This window comes from Leptonychotes weddellii, chromosome 3 (genome assembly GCF_054177405.1).
Source record: "Leptonychotes weddellii isolate Sample4059 chromosome 3, ASM5417740v2, whole genome shotgun sequence".
Classification (NCBI taxonomy): domain Eukaryota; kingdom Metazoa; phylum Chordata; class Mammalia; order Carnivora; family Phocidae; genus Leptonychotes; species Leptonychotes weddellii.
This window is the reverse complement of record NC_138371.1, coordinates 110,752,449-110,765,923: the sequence shown is the minus strand read 5'-3', so window position 1 is coordinate 110,765,923 and position 13,475 is coordinate 110,752,449. Positions and strand designations below refer to the sequence as shown.

Here is a 13,475-nt window from a genome sequence, read left to right as displayed (position 1 = left end):
GAGGGATCTTTGCCAAGACTTTTGGCAACATCTCCAACCATGTCCTTATGGACAAGGTAGAGCAATGTAACCTGAATGATAGTTACATGGGTTCTTGGCTAATAGAATGACTATATCAAAGGGCATTAATTAGTAGATCTGTGCTGGACTAGAAAGCAGGCTTAAGACCATGCCAAAGGACCTTGTACATGACCTTGCTATCCAAGTGTTTTGGTAGAAGGTGAAGATGAAGATATCAAATTTCTAGATGGCCCAAAGCTGGGAAGGACAGATTATATTGAAGATTATTGAAACACCATTTTAAAAAGAGCTCAGTAGGTGGAAGGAAGAGCTGGAATGAGCAAAATGAAATGTAAAGAAATGAAATGAGGTAGAAACAGATGTAAAATCCTATATTTAATCAATTGCTTGTTGCGCAACTTAGGAAGACCTGGTATAAGGGTCACTACATGACAAAGGCCTTTGCCAGTATGTGTTACCTGAGGGGGTTCCAACTTCCCAGAAGTTTGTCGTGAGGCTCCTAGAGGACCTCCAGGCACGTCAGTGGATCTGGGATCTCTTGAGGGCCTCGGTCGCCTAAGCTAGTGAGAAAAACCTTGGAACCGTTCATCCACACCCACCCAATAATCCACCACTCACAGCACTTTGTACCTCGCTCCGTACTGTTCACAGTGCATTACAGTTAAGTTCTAGCACATCTGTCTTGGCTTCTTAAACTTCAGGGGAAGGACCATGGTTTACCCCATTCCAAGTTCCCAGGGCCAAATGCCTGACACAGACACAGACTGGGGAGCCCAGGGAGTCCCCACAGGCAGGGATTTTTGTCCATTTGTTTTGTTCACTGCTGTATCCACGGGACTCAGAACAATGCTTGGCATAAGGTAGGACTCAATACGTATTTAATGAAAGAATGAATGACACACAGATGTTCAGTAATGCTTAGCCTTTCATTCTCAGTGTGGTTGTGGCATGTCCTGTTAGTAAGTCATGACTTGGCTATTATAAAACCCTCAGGAACTTCACATCCTTTTGCTTTTGCTTCTCAGTTCTTAGTCTATTCTCATCTCTGAGTACCTGGGGCATTTACTTAGAAAAGCCCAGCTAGGGCAAAAAAGCTTGATGATTCTTTGAAAAGGTATACTCCAGATATAATGACTTCATCATTGACAGGAAGTTAAGTGCACAGGGTGAAGTCAGATGGATCTGGGTTCATGTTCTATCTTGGACAACTTATTTAAGAGATTTATGACTTTGGTATAAAATCTCCTATTTTCTTGAAGCCTTGGTTTTTTCTTCTAAAAGGGTAGATACTATACGTATAACAAAGTACCATCTCAATAAATGTCACTATTATTGTTACTATTTCACCAAGGCTTTGGGCTCAAGTAGGAGCCATGAGTAGAGAGGGAGAAAACTCTAGGAAGAATCAAGGAAAAAGAAATCAGAAATTGCTAAAGGCTTGCCTTCAAGGTTTATTTCTTTTGTATGTCAAAGCATCTGCTCCTATTAGACACGTAAGCTCCTCAGAGCGGAGTGGGGGTGGGGGGTGGGGGGGTGGCAATAGAGGCCTGCATTGCAGAGGGAGCTAACGTCTCCATGGTAACAGCACATCAGATTCTGATGCGGGCACACCTGATATTCTCAGGTTGCTCCACCATATGGCACTTCATATATTTCATCAAGGAAAAAAAAACACTACCTTGACCTTCCCCTACTGCGTAGGCAAACACAAGCTCACATACTCGCGCACCCTCTCCATCTAATCCACGGACGCTGAAGCGATATAAGCCACTGTCACAGAGATTGGAAACAGAGTTCCAAAAGCCATTCATTCAAACAAAGGGCCAGAACAGTCATTCTTGCTTCAAAGAGGTGCCCAGAAGAGAGGTACCTGACAAATACATTTGCAATTTGCCTTTTCTGTGACACTGATGCCGAATCAGGTGGTCTCCCTCCTGCCTCTGGCTTGCTAAGGAAGCAGCCCCATTCATAACCCTGCAAGCAGAATTGCATCCTTGACCATGACTCATCTCATGACACCATTTGTAAAAGTGGCCTCTCAAACTCTCCCTACATATAAATGCCCATTAAATGCTCTGCTTTGAACTGGTTTAAAAGGAAAAAGAAAGATTTCCTGGTAGGATTAAAAAAAAAATGCAGACAGCCTGTAGTTGCCATGTGACACAACCAAAGAATTATGGCTGCTTAGAGATTTCCTGCTCAGCTTCAGAAACAGATGTTTTAAAACTTCATGTTAAAAGAGATGTCAGAAATTGGGGACAAAAGTCACTGTTCCTTGCAGCATATCAAAGTCTTCCTTTTCAGTGGACATCTTATTGATTTGATTTCTTCACACCACATTCCCCGGAAAGCCCATTTAAATTAACCACGCATGCTGCTCCAGCATGCCTGGATGCGACCACAGTGCCTTGTGTACGTTATGCTTCATAAAGGGCCTTTGAAGACAATGTCTGAAAAAGCCACAGTTAGGAAATGTTAGAATTTAGGGTCTAGAAATGTTGGCTTACTTTTGGTGCCCATGGTGGTTTTTGTTTTAAGTACTTTGGGTAGCCTACTGAGTAGTAAACAATAGTAACCAAATGTATGCATGCAACATGGGAAAGTGAGCTGTGCTCTATAAAGTCTGTAGTTTATGTTTTGAAACTGGTTCAATGTACAGGGTTCTTGGATCATTACTTAATTTGTGGGAAAGGCTTTATGTTTAAAGCAATAAAAGTTTGCCCTTCCATGTCACAGCAACCTTTTGGCAACCTCACTGGCTTCTTGTACTTCCCCACCCCGCTGGTCATGAAGGAACTTTGTGATTGCCTGTAACCCAAAAGGGAACTGTAGGTCCTTTGCAGCCTATCTGACCTCTCCTAAACATGGCAGATACAGTCCGACTTCCTGTTACAGCCGAGATGAAGTAGCCCCATTCCTCCCAGCTCCTCCCTCCCACAGCTAAAGGGCCATGGGCATAACACAACAAACAAGCTTAAGAAGATTCTGAAAGGCAGAAAGAAGAAGGCAGACTTCCCAGGGCCCTTGGGACTTGAGGAACAGCACAGTGGTCGGTCCCCTGGGTTTCTTTATTGCCTTCTATAAATTCTGGACAGGGCTCTACAGAAGCTTCCAACCTGGAATTGCCAACAGGCATAGACCAAAAGAATCTTCAAGAAAAGCCTGTTCCCCATTGCCAATAGACCAAGAAAGGGGTCACCTAGCAACAGAAATCCTTATTGGCAATACTCGCCCTGCTCCAGCCAAACACCAGGAGAAGAACCCTGCCCCCAGAGTTTCAGCAGGGCTGAACAGAGAGCTGATCTTCTTCCACTGCCCACAGAAGCAGGCGGTAGCACTCCAATCCCCTGGAGTAGGGGTAAGCAGAGATCTTTGTAATCTTCTACCTCCGACTTGGTGGAAGCAGGTGGTGCCCTAATTCCCCACAGGAAGTTGTCTGTGGGCCAGGTGCGTAGCTGATCTTCTAGTCTCTGCCCAGAGAAAGCAGGCTGTGCCCCTGTTTCCCTGGGTAATATCAGTAGAGTCCAGTAGGTAGTTGAGTCTGACACTTACCTGGTATGAGAGAGGCAGAGTGATGTAGAAGGCTAGTTGGTGTGCTGATTGCTCTCTTCCTTTTCCCCAGTGTCAGCAGGGCCCAGCAAGTTGCTGACCTTCTGCCCCAGTCCTGCAGCAACAAAGCAGTGTGAGGGAGCCCTCAACTTCCCCACTGCCAGGGGTCTGTGGGGTCCTAGGAGGCAGTGGGCCAGTGAGAGTTAGTGCCCCACTTTTGCTGGGAAGGCATCAGCGGGGTTAAGCCATAAATCTACAGATTCAAGAATCTGAGGGAAATCTGAATGGGGTAAACCCAAATGGCGTGAAACCCATGATAAGACACATCATCATTAAACTTTTACAAACTAGAGACCAAAAAAAAAAAAAAAAAATCTTGAAAGCAGCCAGAGAGAAATAATGCATCATGTATAGGGGAATACTAACTCAAATAACAGCATATTTCTCATCTGAAACCATGAAGTCCAGAAGAAAATGGCACAACATTTTTCAAGAACTGAAAGAAAAGAACTGTCAACCATCAGTTCTATAACCAGCAAAAATATCTTTCAAGAATGAAGGGGAAATAGACATTCTCAGACAACAAAAAAGTAAGAGATTTTGTTGCTAGGAAACCTATCTTTTCAGAATGGCTGATGAAAGTTCCCAATACATAAAGGAAATGATAATAGAAGAAGGCTTGGATCGGAAAAGGGAAAAAGAACATTAGAATGGGTAAAAAAAAAAAAAAAAAAGAGGGGTAAATAGACTATCCTACTTCTCATGAGTTTCTTAAACATATCAGAAGTTTCAAGCCAAAATTCTACCACCATCTGATGTAGTGTTCAATATATGTGGAGAAAATTCTTAAGAAGAGTATATTTTAGGGGTACCTGGGTGGCTCAGTCAGTTAAATGTCCAATGCTTGAGCTCAGCTCAGGTCTTGGTCTTGGGGTCATTAGTTCAAGCCCCACATGGGGCTCCCGCTGGTTGTGGAGCCTACTTAAAAACAAAAAGTATATTTTAAAAATGGGGAGTGTCGAGGGACCAAAATGGAAATGTTTTCTATCCATCGTTCACAAGTAGTTGATGCTGATACCGTAGACTTCGATAAGTTACATATGTATATTGTAATATCTATATGCAGAACAAGATACTCAAAAATGTTATAAATATATCAAGGTGGAATCTTAAAACATGTTCAAGTAATGCAAAGGAAGGTAAGAAAAGGGAAATGGTGGAATTAGAGGAAACAAACAAAATAAATAATGAAGTGGCCAATTTAAGCCCTAATACATGAATGGTTACCTAAAATGGTCTAACTATAACTATCAAAAGACAGAAATTGACGGAGTGGATTTAAAAAATGGCCCAACCTATGTTGTTTACAAGAAACATACTTCAAATATAACTGGTAGGTAGGTTGAAAGTAAAAGAATAGAAACAGATATACCATGTAAACATTAATGATAATAGTAGTAGTAATAATAAAAAACAGGAGTGGCTATATTAATGTCTGGTTAAAGTAGACTTCAAAGCAAAGAAAATTACTAGAGACAAAAAGGTAATTACATAATGATGGAAGGCTCCAGCCACCAGGAAGACATAAAGCAGTAAGATAAAAGATAAACCACTGCTCTGGTTTTGATGGCACATCTCTCTCTTCCTCACTGGACCATAAGAGCCTTTGAAGACAAGAATCACACCTATTGGTGTTGCCTCCCCCACCTTCCCCCACCTCCCCCTCCCCCCCCCGCTCCCTGCTCCAGGAGGTGCTTAAGAAATGTTTTGAACCAAATGTAGTGGAAGTCTACTGTAGTTGTGGTCTGGCTCACAAGAGCACCCCCTTCTCTAGGAAGGGCCTCAGAGGAGCTGAAGAGACTATGGCTATTCGTGGCACCATGGTAGATTGTACCGACTGAGATGCCCCCTGAAGCAGAGCAAGTGTTTGCTGGCTCACTCTTGCCTTGAGGTGGTGTGAGAGCTTGCGTTCCCAAAGTACTCCCCTTTGGGGTTTTTGCTAGAGTTTCCCTTGGGTAGCTGGGTCCTAAACGTGGGGAATCTGCCCTTCAGCTGCTCCACCGTCCTCTTGTAGACGCTCCCAAGAAACCTAGGAGATCTTATGCAAATAACTTCCCAGCTCTCCTGAGAGACATATGTGGATTAGGCCCCACAGTGACCCTACACAAGAAACCATATCCATAAATAATCCCAACTTTAAGACACACTGGGGTCAACCAGCATACCATTTGATTAAGTAAGGCATTGAAATGCAGTGACAGGTCCTATCTCATGACTGGAATGTAAATCTGAGGGAGACTGGCCGGGAATAAATAGACACCTTTCTTGGTGTATCATTATGATACTCAGTGGTTGGAAAGGAAATTATTTACTTGGCAAATCTCCACAGTAACATTATGAGATCACTGGTATGTTGCTAATGACTTGTGCGCTCTTGTTTTACAGCTTAGTAGCTGCTTAGTGCCCAGAATTTATAGGACCTGACACGGTGGCAGGTTTGCCCTAAGTCATCAGCACCCTCAGCAGGTAAGGCCAGAGCAAGTGAGACTGTGGCTCCAGAAGGGAGATTTTCCCTTGGGGCCTTTGAGGGAGAAGCCCAGACCCATGGCCTCCCAGCCCAGTGGAAGTCAGAGGTCCAGCCCAGACATTTCCTGACTGCATGCTCCTGAGGAGTCAATCCCAGTTCTTCTTTCTACGGGGCCATTTTCATTGCCAGTGGCCAGACTTCAAATGCCAGTGGTCATTTTATCATGGCACTCCCTGACCCAGGCCTCCTCCTCACGGCCTGACCCCGTGGCCTTCAGGTGGCTGCATCAACCACATTCCAGGTGGCTCCAACTGGGCCACCCCACTGCCTGTCCACATGGGACCGTTTCTCCTTGTTCTTCATCCATGCTGGTCTCTTGGCCTCTCATTGGCTTTCTATGCTTGTTTATATCCTCAACGTTAGGGCTCATCTCAGTTTTTGCCTGTCTTTGGGATTGCTCTCGTTTTGACCCTTGACATTCTCTCAGACCATCCATGCTGGGCCCCTGGCGGCTCTCAGGCATCACCCACCCGGGCAACAGCTTATTTGACCAGAGCCCCCACTGGGTGCTCCAGCTTCTCATTCCTTCCCCTCCTCATTCCTCCTCGTCCATGAATAGTCATCCCCTAATTCCAACTTAGCCTTGCTATAGCCCTGCTATGATAGGGGTGAACCTCCTATGTGTCCTGCCCCCCTCACTCTATGGCCTTTGTGCTGAGGGTGGGCTATCACCTTGGTAAAAGTGTACATCCTGGGGCCTAGCAGCTGCCTGGCTACAAATGCCCACATTCTCTCTTCTGGCTCTGAGGTCTGGGGCAAGTCCGTGATCTTTCTTAGCCTCAGGCTCCTTATCTGGAAAATGAACATCGTCAGAGTAGCTAACATACAGGGTACTTGGGAAGACTTAATGAATTCATATAAGCATTTAGAACAGAGCCTAGCACAGAGTAAGGGCTGTGTATTTGCTCTTTTGTTAAGTTAATCTTTAAAAGTTAAGCCAGCTTTGGAAACCTTGTTTCTGTGATTTTAGGAGTGCGGCTATTGCTTCGTTGTGCTTAGCGTGCCTGGCCACCCAGCTGGAATGGGAAGGCTAAAATCAAAACCAGGTTTAAGGGAGAGGGACGGAATTAGGGACAAGCTTTTCTGTCTGTGATTTTTAAAGAAGAATTGCCTTCTCTAAAAAAATGTGTACTTAATATTAACTCCTGAAGCAGATGCCTCTTGAAGAACAGCCATGGAAGAAATGCCTACAAAAAGTTGGTACCCTTTTCTCTGGTTCTTACTCCCATTTGTCAGCTGACTCGGGATCTTCGCTCGAAAGCTCTTCTGGATGGTGTTTCTGTGCCGCAGGCTGGCGGGTCACAGCACTGGGCTCCAGATCTCTCGGATCTCTCGGGCCCGAGCTGTTACCATTCTCTCTTAAGCCCAGGTCGCCTCTCCACCCTGTCAAGGATGTTTGCGTTCTTGCAAGGAAGACTTTAATTTATTCTGCAGTATTCCTGTGCTCCAAGTTAGTGTTTTCTCTGTAGCGGAAAAGGGAAGAAAGAAGTGCTCCCAGGCTGCATATCGATCGCCATTGGGGCAGATTCCCAAGTGCGGCCTGCAAGCCCCATTCGGTGGCCGCCTAGCCTGGAGAGCGCTGTCCCCGGGCCCCACTTGCTAGCTTGCACACCAGGTGGGCACCCAGGTGTGGGAACCCACAGTTCCGCCGTGCCACACGCGCATGCCTCTGGGACTGCTGTCCGCCTGCTGCCGGGGATGCCGGCCTGCCTCTTTGTCCCTACTTGTCCCGGCCTCCCAGCTGGGATCCGTGCGGACTCAGTCCCAGAAATAGCACGATCAAGGGATAGGTGCTGTGAGAGACAGAGGGAGGGGCCAGTGCTCCTTGGGGCCTGGCAGGTGGGGGCTGGGAGGGATCAAAGGAGCGTCCTCGTCCTTGGGAAGATGACCCCGAGCTCCGTTTTGAAAGGCGGGTAGGTGTTCCCCAGTAGGCTGCAGGGGCAGTGGGAGTGGGATGGAGAATTCCCGGTGGAGGAAGCGCCCCCGGAAAAGGTGAAGAAGCATAGGGAGGAGCTCGCAAAGGGTGCTTGACTCCTGGGCTACCTCTGCATGAAGCCCCAGCTCCCAGGTAAGCTCCGTTTTATATTGGAAATCTTTCATTCTGAGTGGTCCAACAGCCCAAATTTTTTTTCGTTTGTTTGTTTGCCTGCCTGCCGGGGAATATGATGTCTCCCTCCACAGAACAAGGTCATCCTTTTGGGTCTAGGAGGAAATTTGAAAAGCATCCCTGTAGCGGCTGACACATTCACTGCTTGACACTGGCCCACACTGCTAGGCAGGGACCCTTCAGGGGAAAGCCTCGGTCTGGAGAACAGGCAGGTGTTTGGAGGGAGGCACAGCAAGGCTCTATCATTAAATCATGCTCACCCACCTCCAGGATAAGCCAGACTAAACTAATTTTACCCTCCCTCCAGGCAGGAATTCCAAAGAACCACCCTGGACAGGTCCTTCAGTAATATACAATTATCCATGATAATTAATTAGCTAGTAAGACACTTACATTTAATTAATTAATTAAGCATTTATTAAATGATATTTATGTGACAGGCATTGCACATTCCCAGAGGGGATGCAAAGAAAAACAAAACATGGTCTCTGCCTCCAGGAGCTCACGGCTGGAGAGAAAGATCAATAAACAAATACTACCAGTCCCATGTGATATGAACCTATAATCACAACCACGGCCGTGGAGAAAGGAAGGCAGCAGCCATACTGGCAAGGGGCTGGAGTCCGGAAGGGGGAAAGAGACGATGCTAAGAAAGGTTACCATTTAGATGAGTCTTGAAGGATGAGTAGGAGTTTAATTGGAGGGCAGAGTGGGAAAGAACCTTCTAGGCAGTTCCAACAGCATTTCGAAAGGCAAGAAGTTATGAAAAGCCTTGGTCTTCACGGGGAATGTCCTGGGAAGGCTCATTAACTCGCAGCGTCACGCCATTCCCCACCTCCTGGGTCCATGGCAGCCAAGCCTACCGCCCACAGCAGGTTCTCCCCGGTTCCCCCCTCCAGAGGGTTCCAGGCAGTAATAACAGATGCACAGGACTGGTGCTTGAGAAGTGGCCTCTTCGCCATCCTGGGATGAAAATTTTTGTGTCGTTCGATTGTAAGGCATTTAGAGAAGCATGGCAGGAGACGAAGCTGGGAAAGCAGTTTGGGGCTGGGCTATAAAGAGCCTTGTATGTCATCCTGAATTCCTTCTGTTGATGGTAGAAAGCCACTACAAGTTTTTAGGCCGGAGACGAACACAATCAGACCCGTGTAGACACGGTTCTCCACCTCAGTGCTGCAACGCACGGTGTGTAGCTGTCGATTGTGAGAAGGGTGGCAAAGAACCAGTTCTTTAAAGTGAGTGCTGAGGGTGGCAAAGGACGTCCTTAAAACGGTCAGGAAGGGTAGAATTAACATCCCCCCCGAATCTCTGTCACTCGCGCTAGGGAGGTAGCACAGGGGCCCCTGAAACTCCTACTGCTGTCTTGAGAATTTCCTTGGGCCTTAGGATCCCTCCCTGCGCCCCTTCGAGAGTCAGGCACCAAAAGCTGCTCCACGCTTCCTGTTCAATAACTTCTCATTCCTGGCTCACGTGCCTTCGATACTCCCTTGGCCCGGGGGCTCGGGGGCTCATATTCCTCTGCAAGTGGTAGGAGGCAGCCAAAACTCAGGCCCTCACCTGTGCTCCTCCCAGCGAGCCTAAGCGGAGACGAGGGAATGAGTCCCACAGGTCCGCTGTGGCCTCTGATCGTCCCCGTTTGCTACCACCCCACCAGGGACTCCCTCCTCAGGCCTGTGTCTGTAGGCCCTCCGGCAGATGCAGCCCTGGGGAGGAGGCAGGGCCCCCAGGTTGCAGGGCTGTAGTGCTGGGCTCAGGCCCCCCGCCGGCCTGCTTTCATCTGCTCCTCAGCTCAGCAGGGTTGGGAGCCGACATCCTCTAGACCGGGGCTGTGGCAGCTATTTCTGTGGCAGTGGGTGAGCTCTGACCACGCCAGTGTGGGAGAACGGCACCAGCTGAGCCTCAAACTTCCAGAATGTGCCCCTGCTCCGTCCCACACCGCCCGCAGCAGCATGCTGCCGGCCCCACACCCAGCCCGGCCCACGGTGAGCAACAGCCCTCCGTGCCTCCGGGTTTTCTCACCATTTCTTGTTAGTGCAAGGTCTGTGCACGCTTCCCTCCCACATCTGCAGGTTCTCCAGAATTGAGGTGGGGGGGTGTTCATGCTCTTGTCAGTGGCCCCAGCTCTCCTCTCCATAAACGACAGGCCAGAGCCTCGCGATTTAATATAGTCCAGGAAAAGCAGGTGCTCTAAGGCCTAACTCTTCTAGAACCAACTATTGCTACACTTAGTTTCAGTTATTTAAGAAAGCTGAAGAATAACTTAAGGCTTTTGGCAACATTACAACTTTTGCATCTTATTATTCATCAACCACCTATATTTTTGTTTTTAAATATAAATGCTATTTATTTTTTGGTATAGATAATCCACCTTCTTTTGTTCAAAACTTGGTACAGAAAGGTGTGTGCTACAATAAAAAATTTCCCTCCTTCCCCAGCCACCCTGTTACCGGCAGGCAACTGGGCTAACCAACTTCTCATGGAGTGAACTTGAGACCCCACCACACCTTTTGTATCATAAAAACGTTCAAACCCACAGAAAAGCTGGAAGCGTACAGTGAGCCCATTCACCTAGATTCACCACTTGTTTTGCAACATTTGCTTTATCTGTGTGTATGTACCCGTCTCTCTTTCTACACACACACACACACACACACACACACTTTTTTCTCGAACTATTTGAAAGTTGCAAACATCAGGACTCCTGACTCGTAAATACTTGAGCAGGGACCCCCTAAGAACAAGCACTTTCTTCTCCACAACCATAATATCACTATCATGTGCAAGAAATGTAACATTAACACAACAAAATTACATAAAATTCCTTCCACTTGGCCCAAGAATGTTCTTTGTGACAAAGTTTCGCTCTAGAAGCCAGTCAGCACGGATTTCCTCTGGTTTTCGCCACTCTTTCGCCTAGAGCAGCCCAGATCAGTTGTCTTGTGGAGGGGCCCTTGGTTCGGACTCATCTGATGATTTCCTCATAACTAGATTCAGGCTAAAGGATTTTGACAAGGCACGTAATGTCGTCAACCACCTATCTTTGATTCTATAGGAGCAGTTCCCTCAGGAACCATCTATAGAAGGGTGATAATGCTCCTCTTGAAAATTTATAAAAGAACTGCCTGATGTGTTGAGAATCACCCAAAGGCACAAAATGGGAGGGCAAATTTCAACTCTAATTGGCATAACACAATGTTACAGTCCTCTCCTTTTAAACTTCTGATTTGATGACATTTTTAAAATGTTCTGTCACCTTCGGATGAGTGTAAGTTCTGCCAGGGTAAATGACTTACGATGGCATGGCCCTGCTGTGTCAGCAACGTTCTCAGGAAGCCCCTGAGTCCAGCTCTAATCGGAAAGAGGCGCTCAGTGTTTGGATCCAGGGGTCATTTTGCCACACGCTCTTGGTTCTGGCAACACTCTTCAGCATCCTAACGGATTGTACTAAACTCCAAGTGAGCAGGTAAACTTCCTGGAGTGTATTTGACGACCCACTCATCTTGGTGTGTTACAGCAGGTGACATTCAAGGTAATACGTTTTACAGAAATCATGTTAAAACTCTTTGAGGCCTTTTATTGGTAAGGCTCACCCTTACAACCGTGGGGTTTCCCCTGTGCACATCGAAGAAACTATTTCCTGAGGAAAGTCTCAGTCCTGCTTTCTGGTTCTCTTCTAATCCACCTGGGAGGAGCTGATCTTTCATCCAAGCAAGGGTAATTTTCATAGGAAATTTGAAGCTTTGCTTCCTTCAATCATGGCCACCAAAACTTCTGAGCCTTCCTTTAAACAAGCTGGTCAGAATACCTACATGTCAGACCGTGTTGAATGACTAAACAATTGAATAAACAAAATGAGTTTCAAAAAAGAGCCCAAGGGCCTGCTAACCTTCCCTTCTTCTTATGTGGTTTTTGGAGGTGAAGGTGCTTCCCCCTGCTCCACGGTGGAGTCTGAGTGAGGTGTGGCTTGAAAAAGAATATTCAAATTTGTAATGTAATTTTATTTTTGCAAAATGAAAAATGACCTCTCATTTTTAAAATTAAGACGACAGAATGGGGCGCCTGGGTGGCTCAGTTGGTTAAGCGACTGCCTTCGGCTCAGGTCATGATCCTGGAGTCCCGGGATCGAGTCCCGCATCGGGCTCCCTGCTCGGCGGGGAGCCTGCTTCTCCCTCTGACCCTCCCCCCTCTCATGTGCTCTCTGTCTCTGTCATTCTCTCTGTCTCAAATAAATAAATAAAATCTTAAAAAAAAAAAGACGACAGAATGTGAAGCTCTCCACATTCTGGGGGGATGGAGGGAAAGGAAAGGCAGTGCTCATCTCTTATCCCTCCCCCACAAGTGAGGATTATCAGAGATGGTTCTCAACTCTCTAATTAAACTCTGCTCCTAAATGCTGAGCCCGGGCAACACGTGAGTAACTTTGGAAACTTCTTTCCACTTTGAGTGACATTTGTACCAACTACCACAGGAATAAAAGGCCATTGTCACTCACCAGCTAAGAAGCTGTAGTAGAAAGTGTCAAGAGAGAAGGTGACAGAAATTCACAGGAGGGAGCATTAAAGCAATTGCCGAAGCCAGACACCAAGGAGGACGCTGTGACTGGAAGCCAGTGAGCACAGTGGGCTGTCCTTAGCGCCCAGCGGACACTACGAAAACATTTGTACTCACCTCACATTCTTCTCATTTGGTCAGCCTTATGTATAAATATCCTACATGTCACGCCAACTCCATCACCAGAGAGCTGATGTCATTCGGCTATATTGTATTAGCTCCCCAGAGAAATGACAGCAAAGAACCATAAATCCATGGTATCCTTGACTTCTGAAGATGGTCAGTGTAAGAAACAGTTACATCAAATCACTATTACATAAAGGCTTATCTATGATCAGTTCCTTCCAGCCCTTATACACTGATGGGCTTCCTTTTACTAAATAATGAAAACTATGCAGCTCGTGTGTGTCTTGTTTTACCTTAGTTCTTAACTAAGTTTTTGCTTTAGTTGTAAGAGTTTGTGTTGATCTAGGGTTTTGGACCAAATTCTCTTCCGGTCTCCATTGCTTTGTAGTTGGTGTTTTTAAAAACAAGCAAACAAAAAATCTTTTAAAAGGGACTCCTATATATTTTTTGACTATCATTTTATTTTTGGAAATAAGTGGCATTATCATGTTAATATTTCTCTAGAAATAATTTCATACTGTGGCTTTTATTATA

General features: G+C 46.3%; 1 protein-coding gene across 1 annotated transcript in view; it reads left to right on the top strand.

Annotated features, from left to right (window-relative positions):
* Window positions 1–13,475, top strand: part of KATNAL1 (katanin catalytic subunit A1 like 1) — a 113,400-nt gene that overhangs the window by 90,941 nt on the left and 8,984 nt on the right. The window lies entirely within an intron of this gene.